The sequence below is a fragment of the Aythya marila genome (genome assembly GCF_965140915.1).
Source record: "Aythya marila genome assembly, chromosome: 2".
Classification (NCBI taxonomy): domain Eukaryota; kingdom Metazoa; phylum Chordata; class Aves; order Anseriformes; family Anatidae; genus Aythya; species Aythya marila.
In genome coordinates this window covers 114,266,236-114,283,614 of record NC_139043.1, presented here as the reverse complement: position 1 = coordinate 114,283,614, position 17,379 = coordinate 114,266,236, and the positions used below count along the sequence as shown (strand labels likewise).

Sequence of the window (17,379 nt, the reverse complement as noted above, 5' to 3'; positions counted from 1 at the left end):
CATCCAACTTCACTATGTTTCAATCTAACAGGAAGACACACTGGAAAAAAAAAAAAAAAAAAAAAAAGATGTAAGCTCTGTTGTTTAATGTTTTTCTAGAAGATGCTCCGTAAGGGGAATAGAATATAGCAGAATGAATTTAAGAAAGTAAAACAAAGATTTCGAGCACTGTGGTAATAGCTTGCAACCCACAGGGACACTGAATAAAAGATTAATCAGAGCAACGTCTGATACCTGCCTGAGAAGATGATCATTATTTTCAATAGCTCTAATTTTTAAATGCATATGTAAGGTACCAGCAAAATTGACTGTGACCCATATTGCAACACAGCTGGCTATTCTTTGGACAGCACTCTGAAGACGAAAGTCGTATCAGGACTCAGATGTATCAGTCTCCGAATAACGCTGGAGCACAAAGCATTACTTCGGTGTCAAGAGAAGGAAAAAAATTGTATGTAACGATTCATCTTCAATGTTAACCACATATTTCTACAAAATAAATTCATTTTAAGATTTGATTGCAACTTCCGCACAGAACGTAAATGATGAAATTTCACTATTTTCTGCTGCTTGGAAAATGTAAACGAAAAAACAAAGCAATGCATCTAATGAAAGCTGAGCCTATACAACTTAATTACCACTGAGGGTACTGCATTTATCTTTTGAGAAAAAGAGGCCCACCTTGTTTTCAGATCTATTGCAGCTTGACAGAAATATGAAAAATTACAAAACTAACATGTAACTATCAGTCCTAACTTGTAACGATAAGTGCAAAGGAAATTGCAAAGTTCTGTATTTTGCCTTGCATAGAATTTTCCAACTTGAGATTTAGAATCAGAAGACAGCTCCATTGTGAAGTTCATCAAAGAACTGAGGCTTTTGCTACCAAATCTAATTTTCCTTATGGTTTCCTCTTCCTTTCCCAGAATACCTGTAGTAAGACTGAGATGCATGTTAGCTATCATGAACTATTTATTAATCACTTTGTGTACCAACAGGTACAAAAATTCAAATATGTCAAACTTGAGCATTCCTTTTAAACCGAAACCTTAAATTTTTGTCATCTTTGCATAATCACATTCACTTCTCTGTACAGGATTCCAGAAACCCTGAATATTACCAACTTTCTAGTACTCCTTGAAATGGCTCTACTTTTTCTAGTACTACAGTCTACTGTAATAGATGAGGAAGTTATTCTGCAATATTTCTGTCTAAATACTGCAGATGCATTATCTCAGTGTTCTCATAAAATCACAAAATATTTCTAACATGGAAGAAACAAGGTAATAAAAAAGAACATCACTTTCAATAATTTTAGGTCTCAACAATGAAAACATCCCTCCTTCCCCCCCTTTTTTAAAAAAAAAGTCTGCTTAGGAAATTAAAGTTATTGGCAAAGCTGCACTATATTGCATTGAAGAGCCCCCTCTGGCCACAGCTGTCAGCTTTTAGTTTCAGAATCAGGATCTGCCCATAGGCACTGAGATAGCTCGTAGCTAATAGACTCATTAGAAGTCAAGGACAAAAAAAATAATCCATGGAAACCAATATGAAATGCTAATGTAACTTTGGATGTTTAGATTATGCAGTTGCACATCAGTATTCTGATTGTACTTTTTTTTTTTCAATTAAACATCCATCTTTCATTTAAGTGAAAACCCACACTAAGAAACCATTTAAATCATAAAAGCAGCAAGCAGCATAATTCCTGGCCACTGGTTCAGACTAAAATAATATCAGCTATCATGAAATCTTTATCTGAAGAAACACATCTATGCCATTAGATATATTCTGGTCTTCAGCATACAGAAAACTGTGTTAATTACTAGTCTCTGGAGACATCTTATTCCTATTCATCCCTGAACAGGAAGCCAGCACGACTGTCATTCACTATAACTGCCAAATAACATACATAAAAATAACCTCCATATCTTTTCCAGAATGTAAGATCTACAGAACTTTTTTTTTTTTCCTTTTTTTTTTTTTTTTTTCTTTTTTTCCCCCAGTAGAGGTATTCTGAAAAAGCAAAAATCTGAATACCAGAATCCCAGAATGGCTGAGGTTGGAAGGAGATCATCCAGTCCAACCCCTCTGCCAAGCAGGGTCACCTGGAGCACATTGCAAAGGATTGCATCCAGGCTGATTTTGAGTATTTCTAGGGAAAGAGACTCCACAGCCTCCTTGGGCAACTTGTGTCAGAGCTCTGTCACCCTCACAGTAAAGAAGTGTTTTCTCATATTCAGCTGGAACTTCCTGGGTTTCTGTTTGTGCTTGTTGCCTCTCATCCTGTCCCTGGGGACCACTGAAGAGTCTGGCCCCATCCTAGAAACTTACAAATTTGGCACTGATTTTAAACTACTAACCAAATTTGCACTGGATTTCAGTATTCTCCGAAATTCTGGAACTAACTTTCCTGTCTTATACTACATTTATACTTATGTAAACCAACCAGTTTTGATGAATTACTTTTATGCTGACCACTAATTTGAGAGGAGAAGCAGAGCGTACTATATGAAGTTCTCTGGAGTAAATAATTTGAAAGGGAAGCTTCAAAAATGCTGTCACAAAAACAAGTCATGGTCTTCAGCTTAAATAGAAGCATTCCAGTTGTTTTCAATTCAAACTTAATTATTACATGGATATATTTAAAACTCCCCTTTCCCCCCTCCCCCCCTTGCCACAGTAGAAACACTAGGAATAAGACTTCAACCTTAGTTCTGACCATTTTGTGCCTGAAGAGCTCCAAGCCCTGCCACCACAGGAATGCATTGCAGAAAACAGCTGTGGACCAGTTCTGAAGACTGCCTTAGAAGTCCTTATGACCATAATGGAGAACTCTGGGGTTTTTCTGCCTCCCCCCCCATGCTACCATCCTCAGCCACCTACCTTGCCCCTCTGCTGCCAATGGTGCTTTGTGAAACCCAACAAAAGGAAACAATCTTGTCTCAGCCACACTGGTTTTTATGGCACTGGCTTGGCTTTAGCACATCCTTATCAATAGTTCACAAAAGGCTTTGACCCACGGGGGCTCAGCCAAGGCACACAGCCTGTGATCAACCTTGCTGCAGGATGGCAGCCTCCAGCAGAGAGCTGGCACAGTACGTGGGGGCAGCGGCACCTTCAGTGACCACAGAAGGCTCCAGCAGAGCCATCCATCAAAACTCTTTCTAGAGGAAAGCCCTTGGAGCAGCCCAGGTGGACTGTTATATTTTACATGGTCCCAGGTGGCTGAAGAAGCAGTTCAAGATTGGGCACATACAGAAGTGTTTTACAGCTGTGGTAGTCAGCCTTGCTTACTTCATTCTGCTTTGTGTATTTGCAGTAAGACTTAAAACTCTTCTGGTCTGAACAGGCTGACATTTGTTTAGGGGGTCACTAGTGGATTGACACAGCAGAGGGAAAGAGAATGGACAGGAGAAAGATTAAAACGCTGCACATCGTTCTCATATTTCACAGAAGGGCTTCAGTTAACAGTGGAATATCCATGATTTATATATTCATTAAAAAAAAAGTAATCACAGCAGAAAGGTCATGTCATTTGCATATTAGATGCTCAAGTCAACCACCCTGGTTTTGCGGATCTATTGTACCTAAAACGAGAACAAAGCAATACTGTTAGCCAGTCAGAGATGTAGGATGAAGACCGATGTAGAGGATGAGGGATATTTATAAACACAGCTAAGATGCACTTTCGGTATTATGGTTATAATGAGGAAAGGCTGCCAAAGGAGGTGGCCTGGCAGTCCACAAACCCTTGGAAGCTGCTGCAGCAGTCGTAGGACAAAGCAACCCAATGAAACAGCAGTTGTCTCCTGCTTCAGGGTAAGTTGCCTGTCTGATCAGCCTCATACCGAGGCTGCACAAGTGCTATATCCAGTGCAAGAGAAGCATTAGGACCTCAAGGTAGAGCTAGGAAGAGATGTGACTGCCCTTTTCAATAGCAACTTACTCTTAGGTCACCATAACTGTAATACTTCACCTTGGATGTAAGATGTCTGCCTAAGCCCCTCTATCATCACTGAAGATGCAGTAGGGTTGTCTTCTTCTCTCAAGTGTGACTCATATCAGAAAGCAGTGCCATTCAGTCAGTCCCTTATCACCAGAGCACGATTTTCTCCTTCCCTCTACCAGTCCCCCAACTTTGGTCCTGCTACCTTTTACTGAACCACAACAGAGGCCAAGGTTTAATTTAGCCACCTCATCCATAACCACGTAAGTATATCTGCACCAACCCTCTTGATTCATTCAGATCTAAGAGACTGATGGACAGGCCAGACTAGTATCAGCAAATTTTATTTTACTCTACATCTGTTTTTGTCCTTCACTAGCAAAATACGCTTTGCTATTTGTGAACTGCTGCTGCTGCTCTGCAATCCTTATATACACTAGACTAGGGGAAATAGACTCTCACTGTAAGGGAGCTTGAGGCAATCAATCTCCTAAATTGGTCTCCTAATCTTCCCAGCCTTTGCCAATAAACCCACATCAGCATCTTTTAAGTCTTTCAATCATAGACAAGTGATCATTTTATCAGAACTAAGCTGGTACACTATGAAACAATCCAAAAGCACTTGCCTGTCCCTTATTGAGTATGACAGACTTCACCATCCTCTTGGTATCTCCAGCTCTTTCTAAAGACTTAACACTAATATTTTGTTAACAGAACATTTTACCTTTTGTTGCTGGCAAAGTCAACAAAGTTAACAAACTATGTGATGTACCATGAATAATGGTAACAACACAGCTTGCATTTATCACACAAAGGTGACCTTTTTCCTTTCTTAGTTTATGGGCATGGTAGTCTCAACATTCAATTTATCCTGTAGCAGATCAGTGCATGGCTAGCAAGAATTTTAAAATGAAAGACAGCAAGATTCTTACTAAAGCAATAAAACAAACAGAGACTTGAGAACTATACAACCAAATAAAGACAAAGACCTCTAAGCAAACAAACCATGTTTTGACCTTCAGTGATATTTTTACACTATGTATAGCCTGGAAAATTATCTGTACCGTAAATACCTGTGGCTCATGACAGACATTATTAATAGAGTTGTGTAACAGCTTCTCAAACCCTTTTATCTATCTCTGTACATTCTACAAAGCAATGCTCTTCAAGAAGATACTGCAATTAAAAAGAATGCGTAGGGAACTCCACAGAACCCTCACCAGACCCTGATCATTGTTTGCAAGCTAAAAACATGGACTCTGACCCAGAGCAACAAATACAAACCACCTCCAACAACAATCAGGAAACAAACTGACAACAAAGTATCCCCAAACTCCTTTAGATTTCTTTGCTTTTAAACATTAAAGCAGTCATAAACTTATTTCATTGTATTTTTGAAAAGAAAATATCACAGAAAACATGTACCATCCAATTCAGAGGTAACTCAGAAGTTCACCTTCCAGGATTTTCAGAATTTGTAGAGGAAAATAATTCAATTCCTGAGAGTGGTGGAAAAAAAAATAAAGTCTCCAAGCATCATTTTCATCCTCTGCAGTGATTCTTACCAGGGAGCTGTAGTGCAGGCGCACTGACCTCCCTGCACACACGGAGGTCCCGAATCCATTGAGCAGCTCCAGCTGAACCCATATGGGTTGCAAAGCCATGTGTGGCGGGCAGCTGCAGATCAGGGAATGGGGTAAGCAATGCAACATGTTCCTCTCCCTCACCAAACCCAACGAGAGCATTCTTGTACAGTATTCAACAGAATTTACGAAGCAGCCCTTCAGCAAATAGCAGGCAGGCTTAAAACCCAGCTTTTTCTAAGCTCTTATTTGGTGACCTCTACAAAAAGGGTAAGTGAAAGTTTGCAGTCCCTGCAAGGAACACAAACGTTCAGAGCTCACTCATTCAATCAATCAGTTATTGATGAACTATGTTATAAAAGTGCCTTCAAAAATTAAGAAGCAGCTTTGTGCTAAATCACTTATTCAAGCAGAACATACACCTCAATGACTTCACTTATAATTTAAGATCAGCTGGAATATAGAAAACACTGATCCACAGACTGCCATCGCCTCAAGCAAGGCTTCAGCACCATGCAGACCAGAGTGGACACATTAAACTACTGCAGAATTGGTCCCAAGGCCAGGAGCACCTGTGTTTTGCCAGTCTTTGCTTCCTTTGGATAATGAACCCATAGAAGGCTAACAAAATTCTCCACGTTAGTGTCTGACAGCACTTATTTTTTGGTTGCTCAGCATCCTTAGGATACAGAGTCCTTGCTGCAACAAATTAGGAGGAAATAAGTAACAGATCATTTGCACTTCTAACAATTAACTAAGAAAAAAAAATTACCTTCTCTGAGGACAAAGTGATCCATTTTTATAAATAGTGACATATATCACTGTCAAATATTTAATTTCCATAGAAGCAAATGACAAGATTTGAATTAAATGAGATTTAATGTGGTCGAAGTGCAGACAGTGACAGGCAGCATTACGAACAAGGGTTTTTCTCTTCTTTGTTTGTTTGTTCTGGATTTCAAAATGATATGCATTGCAGGTGCCAGGAAACACACAGAATCAGACCTAGGTAGGCAAAACCACCTCTGACACCCAAAACTACCAGATGGACAGCTCCAAGCTGTCTAAACTCCTACCCAAATATATCTTAACATTGCATATAAGCACTCCAGTAACTAAAATTTCACTCCATTTCATAGCTCCTCTGTTCTACACCTCTAATATTGCTACAGTATTGACGTACTCCTGCTACCTTCATACACACAAACACTCCCCACACACTTTCTACTAATTTCAGCATTTTTTCTACTTTTATGTAATAGGTAGGTTTTTAACATAAACTGCTGCAAAAGAAGCTACCAGCCTACCAAGAAGCTATTGGTTAGCAGCTACTGCAGACAGAAGAAAGACTGAATCTCACCTGGTGACCTCAAAAGGACCTATGCTCCCCCATCAGCCATACCCCAAGAACTAAATTAATCGACTTTTATAAAAGTGCATGCATGCACTAAAGCACAGTGAAAGAAAATTGTGGTTATATGAACAGAAAAACACATACTGAATAAGAAGTTATTTTTATGGCTAAGAAGTATACCAGGTGCTTTACAGAAAGCTACTAAAACAAGGTGTTTGTTTTTTTTTTTTTTTTTTTTTTCCTCTTTTTCCTGGGAAAAACTACAGCCAACACTGAAGACTGATTCTAAGCAAACAAAAACAACGATTAGATTTAATGAAAGAATCGTGATAAGGACACAGCTTAGAGAAACCCGTTCCAAACAACTTCTGGCATAAAAGCCAGAGCTAAATAGCAAACACTATGTACAGGACAGAAAGAATACACAGAGATTATAAAATGCATCACTGACTCACTGATATAGTCATATGTTCACCTGATCAACAAATGATACACTTACAGAGGCTATCCAGCAAAATATCAGCACATAAATGACAGAAATGTTTCATAGATTAGATAATTGTTTTATAGATTAGAGAATGAAGGGTCAAAAAGAAAAGCACCTTTAAACGCGACCTTTATTTACCATTCCCTAACAGTTCTTATGCACCAGTTTTGTTGCATGGTTCTCCTTCATAGGAAAGTACATTTACAAACTACCTAAGTCAGGCATGAAGTTAAATTTAAGATTTAAAAGCCTGTGCAGCAGAAAGCCTCAAAACACAAACACCAAGAACATTTTATGCATCCAGTTTCTGTCACAAGACTTAAGAGTTAATATATAAATGGGTGTACTGCACAGCAATTATTCTATTAATGAACATAAACACAATCCAAATCCAGGAAAGTCAGAGTAATTCCCACTGATCTGAGCTATGCATCAAATCCTATGTGCACAGCTAGTTGACAAAACCTGAAATAAAAGACTGAAAAACCCTCATAAATGCTCAGTATTTATTATCTGCTACTAATGTTTAAAAGCCACTCGCTTGTGGAAGAAGAGGTTTTTTCTCCCCCCTCTCTGTTCGTATGCTTGAACCAAAACATTGACCTAACGCAACCAGTCACCCACCATTAATAAAAGCTCTGTGCTGAAAAACAACCCCGAGCAAGCCCTATGTGTACACATAATTTTGATACAGGTATGCTAAATGCAGAAACCAAAAGTCTATTTACATAGATGTTTTGCTTGTATTTGATTGCCAGTTTACTTGTATTTGAATATCAATTTGCAAGCTAATTAGAGAACATTGCTGAGCCCATTACAGAAAAATAGTGCTCCACCATTAACTGCAGTGCTATCTAACTAATTCCTTTAAAGACTGGCTTCAAACACCATCTTCATCTCCATTCAAAACAATTAGTGTACATTTATTTCACATTTTAAACTGCAGAGAATCAAATTTTTAAACACTTTAACAGATTGCACTGCTATTTTGATAGCTTTTATGTTACAAATTATGCTTTTAGGGATTCGTAACTTTCCTATTTAGGGGAATGTTAAACTGGAACTCACAGAGGGGCTTAAATAATTCCTCTTTCTCTACAACCTGAGAGCCATGTGCTATTAACTTTCAAAAACAAACAAAACCTACTTCTTGAAAGGCAGCACAGCATGGAGGAAAGAAGTTGCTCCTGGAGGCGAGCAGGCAGACCATAATTTCTGATGCTGCCCACAACTCAGCCAAAGTTCAATGGACAGTAAAACGGAGTGGGAAGAACTCAAACCATGGTGCCCCGGTGCTGTGGGACTACTGGCGGCAGGACGAGCCAGTTAAAGGCATCGGCCGGGGCAGATGGGCAGTCCTGCCCTGGGGTAAATTAAAACAGCAGAAAAAAAAAGCTCTCAGTTACAGTGCTGGGAGGAAAAAAAAAAAACAAAAACAGAAACAGGCACTAACAGACTCCAGCGCTGCCGAGTCTCATTCAGCTCTGACCTCCTTTTCTCGCATTACCCGTCGCAGAGCTCTTTTCCTCCCTAACTCACCTCCCTTTCTTCTCTCGTTCACCTGTACCAGTGCCAAGCTGCACAAACCTTCACAGGAAACAGAAATGCTGGAAAAGCTGGAAAAGGCCAAAGGAAAACATGCACAGAGCATCACTGCTACTTCTGTCCACTTCGTGCCAGCTGATGAATTTTCAGACGCAGAAGGACGTCTCCATGGGAAATGTACAGCTTGTTTTAATTTCACTGTTATCACACCGAGGGAAGGAATGGCAGCCCACATCTCTGTTGGCCAGCTACAGCACTATTCAGACTGCCTAACATTTGGATCCCTGGAAGATGTTGCTTACCAGAGGCACAGCATGGAGAGAGAACCAGATCCATCTACCTACCTGGTTTGGTAGTGACAGAGAAGGTGATATGAACAGCTGTATTGTGGTTTCTCTCTGAAGATCTAGCACAGCAGTCTTAAGCCCAAAGACTGTTCTTAAGGTCCATCACTGCTTCCATTAAGTCCAAACTATCTAGTGGCAATGTACTAAATCCCATGGGAGAATCAGTCCACCACAGGAAGCTGGAATAGCTTTGTGTCAGGTGAGCTTGCTGATCCAACTCATTCACCCCACAGCCACACCACTGCAATGTACTTATGACAAGTGAAGAAAGCTGCATTCTTACCTCCTAGCTTTACTGAAGGCTGGTATTTTCACATACATTTAAACTACACACCTATAAAAAAAACAAGCCTGTAAATCTGAAAAAAAAAATCCAACACTGTTACTGGTAGCAATTCACCTGTAGTATGAATCAGTGTTCATCCACACTGCTCCATAGACAGGGATGGATTCCCAGAGCTCAAACCCCAGTGCAGCCTCTAGAAAGAGACGAGGAGCCATAGAGTGCAGCTACGGGTATTTCTTTAGTGGAGCTCATATCCTGGCTATAAGATCAGTTTAACTTCAAAAGGCTCTTCCTTGTGCCACAATCTCTTCTCCCCTCCTGAGTTTCATCCCCCTCATCATCCTCCTTCCCTTCTGGGAAACAAATGACCCAGCTGAAGCATATACAGAGGGCTGGAACACCAGCTGCACTGTGTTAAATTGGAAGGCTTTAATGGGTACTAAAGGCCAGTTCCTCCTCCTTACAGCCTAATTAGAAGATAACAGCAATTCCAGCCATTTCCCTTCCTTCTGCAATCTGATGCTGTTTCCTTGCGCTCTCTTCTGTCCATCCTATATCCTCAGTTCAGCAGGGCTGACTGATGCCTAGGTTTGGGGAACTCTTCTGAAAGTTACTATCTCTTGCTTAACACATATGCTTGTGACTATCACACATTCACCCAAAAAGCAATGAATCTTTCTCACTGCATTCAACCAAAATGAGAGCACTTCAAACTGTATCTGGATTTGTTGATTGACATTAAAGCCAGAAACAGAGTAGTATTTGATTTAACACAGTCATCAAGTGTTTAAGTACTACTGGAATTTTTCTCTATTTAGTATGTTAATATGTTCTGTAAAATAAGGGCATTTCCCTATAACATCAGTTCAATGGGATGCTCTGGTAACTTTGTCTTCTGGATTGTTAGAAAGATGACAAGTCAACAATAGATCTTAAGTGATCATTTGAATGCATAATTATACATACCACGTGTCCTACGTTATGCTGACACAGGCAGCTTCACCCAAGGTTTTACTCCTTGTGTTAGACATACTCATTTCTATATATATAATTCTTAATGGTGCTGTTGCTGGGTGATGATAAACTTGTCTCCCATCGCTGAATAAATCTGCTATCCTTCCGGGCACCTTTGTTTGCTTGGGAGAGCCTCTCACAGAGCTCTGTAACCACCATTCCCCTCAGCCTCCCCTGGAGCACGGGTCAGCCTTGGAGAAGGCTCCAACTACAGCAACTCCAGGAGAAATAACAGCCCCTTGGGAACCAAGGCCAGATGGCATAGTTTGAAGCAAGAGCTAAGGCTATGCTAAGCACTGTTAGAAACAGTATGAAACTAGAGTGAGCTTCAGAGGCAGAAACAAACATCTACTTTGCCATGTCCCGTTGAGCCATGCCCAGAGCTTACTGAGGCAGCTGACTCGGCTCTCCTAATTCGTATTTCTGCACGGAGAAGGGACATTGCATTTGAGATCCTCATAAGTAACCAGCTGAATATAGGAAAAGGGAATAAATACTAATTAATTCAGTGCATTCCAAGTAAATGCACCATAAACAGAAATGAGTATCAGAGCTGGACTAATTAACCAAGACAGTAATTTACACATCCCAGAGCACTGCAACAATTCAGGTTCCATATAATTTCTCCATCAGTATACTTTTCTCTTTATCAAGATTTATTTGCAAGAACCTACAGTAGAAACAGAAATAGAATTCTTTTTGTAGGGAATAATGGTGAGTCAAGTTCCTTCTCTGGGAAAAAATGGACAGAATAGTTCATTTAGTTTTCTTGTTTTTCCATTATTATTATTATTATTAACACAAAGAACACACCTTTAATATATGTATTACCAACCTAATTGAAATATTCCATAAGAGGAAAGCATTTTGATTAGTATGTTTGCAGGTTTCTTTCAGAATGGCTTCTTCTCTAGAACGCAAATGATAAATTCTCTGATACTGGATATACAAATTGATCCAGATGCTATATTCCATAACAGCTTTAGGGCCCACTGAGGGATAATGGAATTTCATTTCTGAAATTAGATGTTTGTCATCTGTGCACATCCAATACATTGTTGAATTCCATTACTTACATTTATTGTTTATATACATAACGTTTAGCATACAAAGTTGCAATGAGAAAATACCAACGTTTATCAGTAGCTCAATCCTGAAGAGTAAAATTGGATATCACATACAGATCGCATACAGAATTTTACAGAAGTAACAGAAAGAAAAAAATTAGTCACCATTCAAGTAAATATTTTATCACTGTACAGTAAGGTGAGCGTATGTTTTGTGTATACTCCACAATGTATCCTATATTTAACTAAGAATTGTTGAGAAAAGGGAGTAGGAAAACTCTCTCTTGCTTCAGCAAAAGCAAGATCTGTTTTTCAGGGAACAAGTACCTAAGAATAAGTTAAGAGCTTGGTGGATAAACAGACAACAAAAATCATAAAACAGGCACTGTGCTGGTGTAGTAAAAGCAAATAGAGGAAGCTCTACCAGTCCGGGATAGTAAGCTCAACACTGACACAAGAGAATTTAAGAGCTATGGGGAACAAAAAAAGGACAAACAGAAGAGCTGTTTGAGAAAAGAAGAGAAAAAGGATTTAAAAGGCATGAGAGTGAGAACTGGAATACAACTCTAACATAAAATAGAACAATAGGAAAAGCAACACCGAATAGCGGCACTGAAATTTGCTCTGCCTCACAAGTGAAAGGCCAAAAACAAACCTACTAAATGTTAAGCAGGACTGCTGAGAAAAACAAATATATCCCCAACATAAGCTTCTTAAAAAAAAAATTCACAGTTCCACTAGGGCCTGGAAGTGTAACTTGAAGGGTGTTTTTTTGTTTGTTGAGCGGAGTTTTTTTTGTGAGGTGGGGCAACGGGATGGGTACGGGTAGGTTGTGCAAAAAGAGAATTTAAAAAAAAAAAAAAGTCATTTGGGAAAAATTGAAACAATTTCTTTCAGTTTGCCAGCAATTCACAGAGAGACCCCATCCATCTGAGATTCTTTGGCTGTCTGCCTGGAAGGAACATGTCAACTTGTCTTTTTGCTTAAGGCAAGTAGACTTCAAACAAAGCAGTTACCATTTTATTTTTTTATTATTCGTTGAAGAAAGTAACAAAAAAACAACCCACAAACATTTTTTTTTGTGGTGAAATAATAATTTCCCTCTTGGAAAATATGATTCTGCTAAAAACACTTTCCCTAGCTGTATGGTTAATGTGCACTGGAATATCAAAGAAGCCAGCGTACACTAGCATGGGAAGAATACAATTGTATTAAAGTTGTTTTTTTTAAAGCAAGGAATAAAATGTCAGCCCTAAAAGAAGCACTGTTGCTTTGTTTTAAGCATGATGACTTTTGGAAGTAATTATGTTCTTCATTGAAGATGGACTGAATCAGAGCACACAGGTTCTACCCACACAGCTGCATGGGGACGCACCTGCAGATGGCACCACAGGTGACAGGACACAGGGAGACACCAAATGCTGAGGGGAACCAAAGATGCTGACCAACACTGCAGAAAATGTGCTAACAAGGGGGAAATTCCTCTGCCAAGCCTCACATTCCCAATAACAGGTTTCAGGATCGTTTTAGAGTAAGTGTTATTTTCAGTTGTAAGCTATAGAGTCAGCCATTGGGAACGTCAAAATCAAATTCTGTCACCAAATATCAAAGCATCAAAACAAACATTATTTACTTTGAGGTTCACTGCTAGAAGAGAAAAAGCAGCAAGGATACCACGGCTCTGTTGAATCTACAAGATCTTTCAGCAAAGACCCATGGAAGAGGAGTGTGAGTTTTACCCCAGGTCAGCTGGCCAACCCCATTCAATTCATGGTTTCATGAACACTTGGGACCAGCCTCAGAAAGGAGAAAAGGTATAAGGTCTCTTGACTCCTGTCAGCTTACATCAGTCATGGAATCGAGGTGTTACCCATAATCACTGCTCATCTCAGTGACCAATGCCAAGATATTTTTTCCTCTACTACTATGCAACTTGAGAGAACTTAGAAATATTTTGTAGCTACACAGTGCTCAAACAATACATATAAGGATCTTGCCTACACAGCAGATTTGGTTAGCAGAGAACTAAAATCATTAATTTAGTAGCAGGACAAATATGAATATAAATTATGTGAAAGAAAAAAAAATAGTGAAATAGATTATTGGATTAAAAATCTGGAAGTTTAAGATATGATTCTGCAAATAACCATTCATGTAACCTCGCTAGGTAGATGATTTTAGTAGAAATGCATTGTTTTTATCTTGGAATTTACAGGATGTAGAACAAAGATTAGATATACATGGCTCGATATGCATATCAAACAGCCTTACTTTTATTTTTTTTAACTGCATGAACTACAAAACTGTGATAAAACCATCTGAAGCAAAGACATTTATTATATTAAATGGAACTCCCTCTTTGACTTAACCTCTTCTTCTCCAAATACTGAATCCTCCAAGCATTAATTATATTTTATTTAAAGAAACAAGGCAGAAGTAGCATGTTTGTAAATTTGGGTTAGATGTCTACTTCTAAGAGGTGAAGCCTGGGAAGTTACTTGCATAGGATTTTTTTATTTAATATTGGACTTTTAATCTTATACTACTTAAAGCATATCAAAGTCTAGAAGAAGTAGGGGCCCAAAAAACTCCACAGCTTTATGAGTAAGACAGACTTTTTAGATGTATGTGTTTCTTTTAATTTTGTTTCAGAGACTACTCCTTTTTCCCCCCCACCTCCCTTGAAGGTGTTGGTTCTGAGCTCACCTTGGTGAAGTCACCATAATTCCTCTGGAGTGACCAATGCCAGGTGAAACAACATGTAGAACTTGATAAATTCAGAACTAAACCTACTGTACTTCCTCACATGTGTTTACTGACTCGAGCACGTTGTACGTTGACTTGCCACAAATTTCAATGAGAAATAGGAAATAATAGATGAGATAGGGCATTTTCTTGTCTTATAAGAAGCACAAGGCAAAGCTTAAGAAAGCAGCTTTGAAGAGTCTCTAAGGCTGGAAGAGGGGAAAATGGGAGCACCAGACACCAGTGACACACTGCCAGAAGAACAGGACGCATACCATACTGTAGGATATTTCCTACACAGCTCAGTTATCACCTGCTGAAGGAGACGATTCCAGCTTCCTTTGCCAAGTCTTCCAACTAGCTGTACCTTGTCCATTCAACAGGTTCCCAGTTCTTCCTTAAACCAAGGACAGCTGTCTTCTTTTCCCTCTTTCCTTCACTCTACCCAGTTAGTAAGCATTACCCTCCCACATTATCCCTTTTCTAATTTCTATTATTCTGAATATATTCCTCTACCAATTTTCCACATTCAATGACAACTGAATGCATGGATATCAGCTGAACATATGTGCTCATGCATAGAAGGACAAACTAGCAGAGGATGACATATCCTAGCCATATGTATAAATGGAGAAAGTCATTATCAGTTAAAAAGATGTATTTTTAACGTAATAGCAGCAAGAGTCTGACCCTCCGTAGGAGTACAAAACCATTTGAATATAGGAATAGAAAAAGAACCCCATCCAGAAAATGTAGACTATCACATCTTGTGTGATAAAATGCTGCCCCATACTCTCATATGGGAATGTTTCCTATAATAATACTTAAAAAAAACAGATATCCCAGATTACTGTAATAACTCAAAGTCACGGATCAACAAGTCACATGATGATTCTAATCTTATTTACATTTTGGTGAAAGAGATGGAAATTGAAGGCCTTAGAGAAGGCTTGTCCCCCAGTGGTCAAGATAAAAGCATATGAACTTGAGAGATATTAAGCATCTTGTCATTTTCTTAGTCTTTATTTTAAGAAATAACATGTCAAGAAAACATCAAGTCAGACTGAGATTATTCTGCAGCTGGCTGAGATCATAAAGCTTATATGCTTGTTGTATCAATGCACAAATTCAAAGGAAATTAAAGCTTTCATTTCTAAAGCATATAGGAAACCTATAGTTATACATGTGTCACTTCTGAATTTATACTAGTATAAGCATGCAGTTAGATATCCATGAGGCCACTGAGATCAGAATCAGGCCCATGGTTATACTTAAGAAGCAAATGTCATGCAACTATACATAACTTCTAGCGTCATCTGAATCTAGTTTAATAACCAGAAAACAGGCTTTTGACAACAATAGTATTTCAAAATGACAGTGTAATTAAATTTAAGTCAAAGCTATGCAATGATGGACCGTATGTTTATGTGTAACCAGCAAATTATATGCTTTTAAGCATGTCAGAATTTTCAAAAGAATAAACCACTGCAGTAATTCAACTGAGGAAATGGTAGCAGGAAACAAACTCCCCCAGGTCATTTCAAAATCGGTTGATACGATGTGATATACACTGTATGCTCTGCAAGGTTTTTCTTATTCCTACTTCCCTAAAATGCTATGCATTTTAATACCATTCAAGGACAAATCAATGGTATGCTTCACTCACATCAAAATTTTAAAAAGCAACAGGAGGGACTGTGTGACTGTGATGAGTAATGAAAAAGGAAGTCAGTTTTCCATCGGTATGTTACTAGTTCAAAAACAGCTAAGGCTGGTCAGTCATTATCATTGGATTCGTATGAGTAATGCTAAGAAGGAATTAGCTGGCAGTTCACTGCAGTTCCCAGCTAGTAGAAAAAAAATGAAAGAAACTGCAGAAAGGGTCGATTCCATGAAGAGCAAAGACAGCTTTCATGTGACAAGGTAGATCTCAATACTATGTCATCTCCATTTGATGATTAATCAACAGCATAACTTATCAGTAACAAACAGTGGTTTCAAGACAGCACCTTTGGAAAGCAGGTGCCTTTTGAGCTACCTGTTGCTGCTTCTGCCCCTTGCTCCAGGTTTGTGTATCATCTACCAAAGGAGTTCTCAGTGCCAATGGCTACTGCAGAGCCTTATATTAACTCCTGCTTGGCAGAACAGTGAGGTAAATTCTTTCTTTTTCATTATTTTCTCAATTGGCAGAAAGTGTAACTTAATGCATGAATTTCTAAGCTATTCTTCAAAAAAGCAAATGTCTATGGTGGTAAAATACAATTTCTTGAAACTGAAAAGAAAAAACTTTAATAACTTAGATAGACTAAAGCTAATCAATTAATCCTGCATTCAAGTTTCCACTACTCAAAAGCACAACACAGGTCTGTAAAAATATAATTGAGGAGAAAAAATATAATTAAAAATATAATTAAGGAGAAATACTGATACATGCAGCATGTAAAATCGAGACTATAGCTTTGTTTGCTTCTTTTGCAGACTCATTAGAATTTTTTCATTTAAGTGTCTTGATCTGTGTAACCATATTTATTTGCGAGAGAAAAATTAAATTAGTCCTTAAGATGTGTTTGAAACCGTCTAAAACTGATGTTCTTAGTTCCACAATTTCAGAATTAGATGGAAGAAAGCTACAACATTGATGCTAGCATTTTATAAAACAGTTAAATTAACACATTTTTAAAAACGTTATTCTTCCATAAAATTTTATGCTGAAACTTAGCTGCTTGGGAAGTCTAAGAAAGGTTCAGAGCACATGCCTCTATGTTACACAGATGACTACTCTACCCCTGAAGGAAAGAGACATAAAAAGGGCAGTGAACCCAATTCTCCACCTGGACGACTCCTGGGCACATGGACAGACCTACTGACTTCAGTGCATCCCGCACAGAGGCGAGGGCTTGCACTGGTGGAGCTTGCTGCTAGCTGGGGACTTGGCTAGCCTTGTTCTGGGCACGGTGCCATTCAGACACAGATACGTGCCAGGGTGAAGCAGCAGCGCTCTG

General features: G+C 38.9%; 1 protein-coding gene across 1 annotated transcript in view; it reads right to left on the bottom strand.

Annotated features, from left to right (window-relative positions):
- Positions 1–17,379, bottom strand: part of CDH2 (cadherin 2) — a 119,716-nt gene that overhangs the window by 90,241 nt on the left and 12,096 nt on the right. The window lies entirely within an intron of this gene.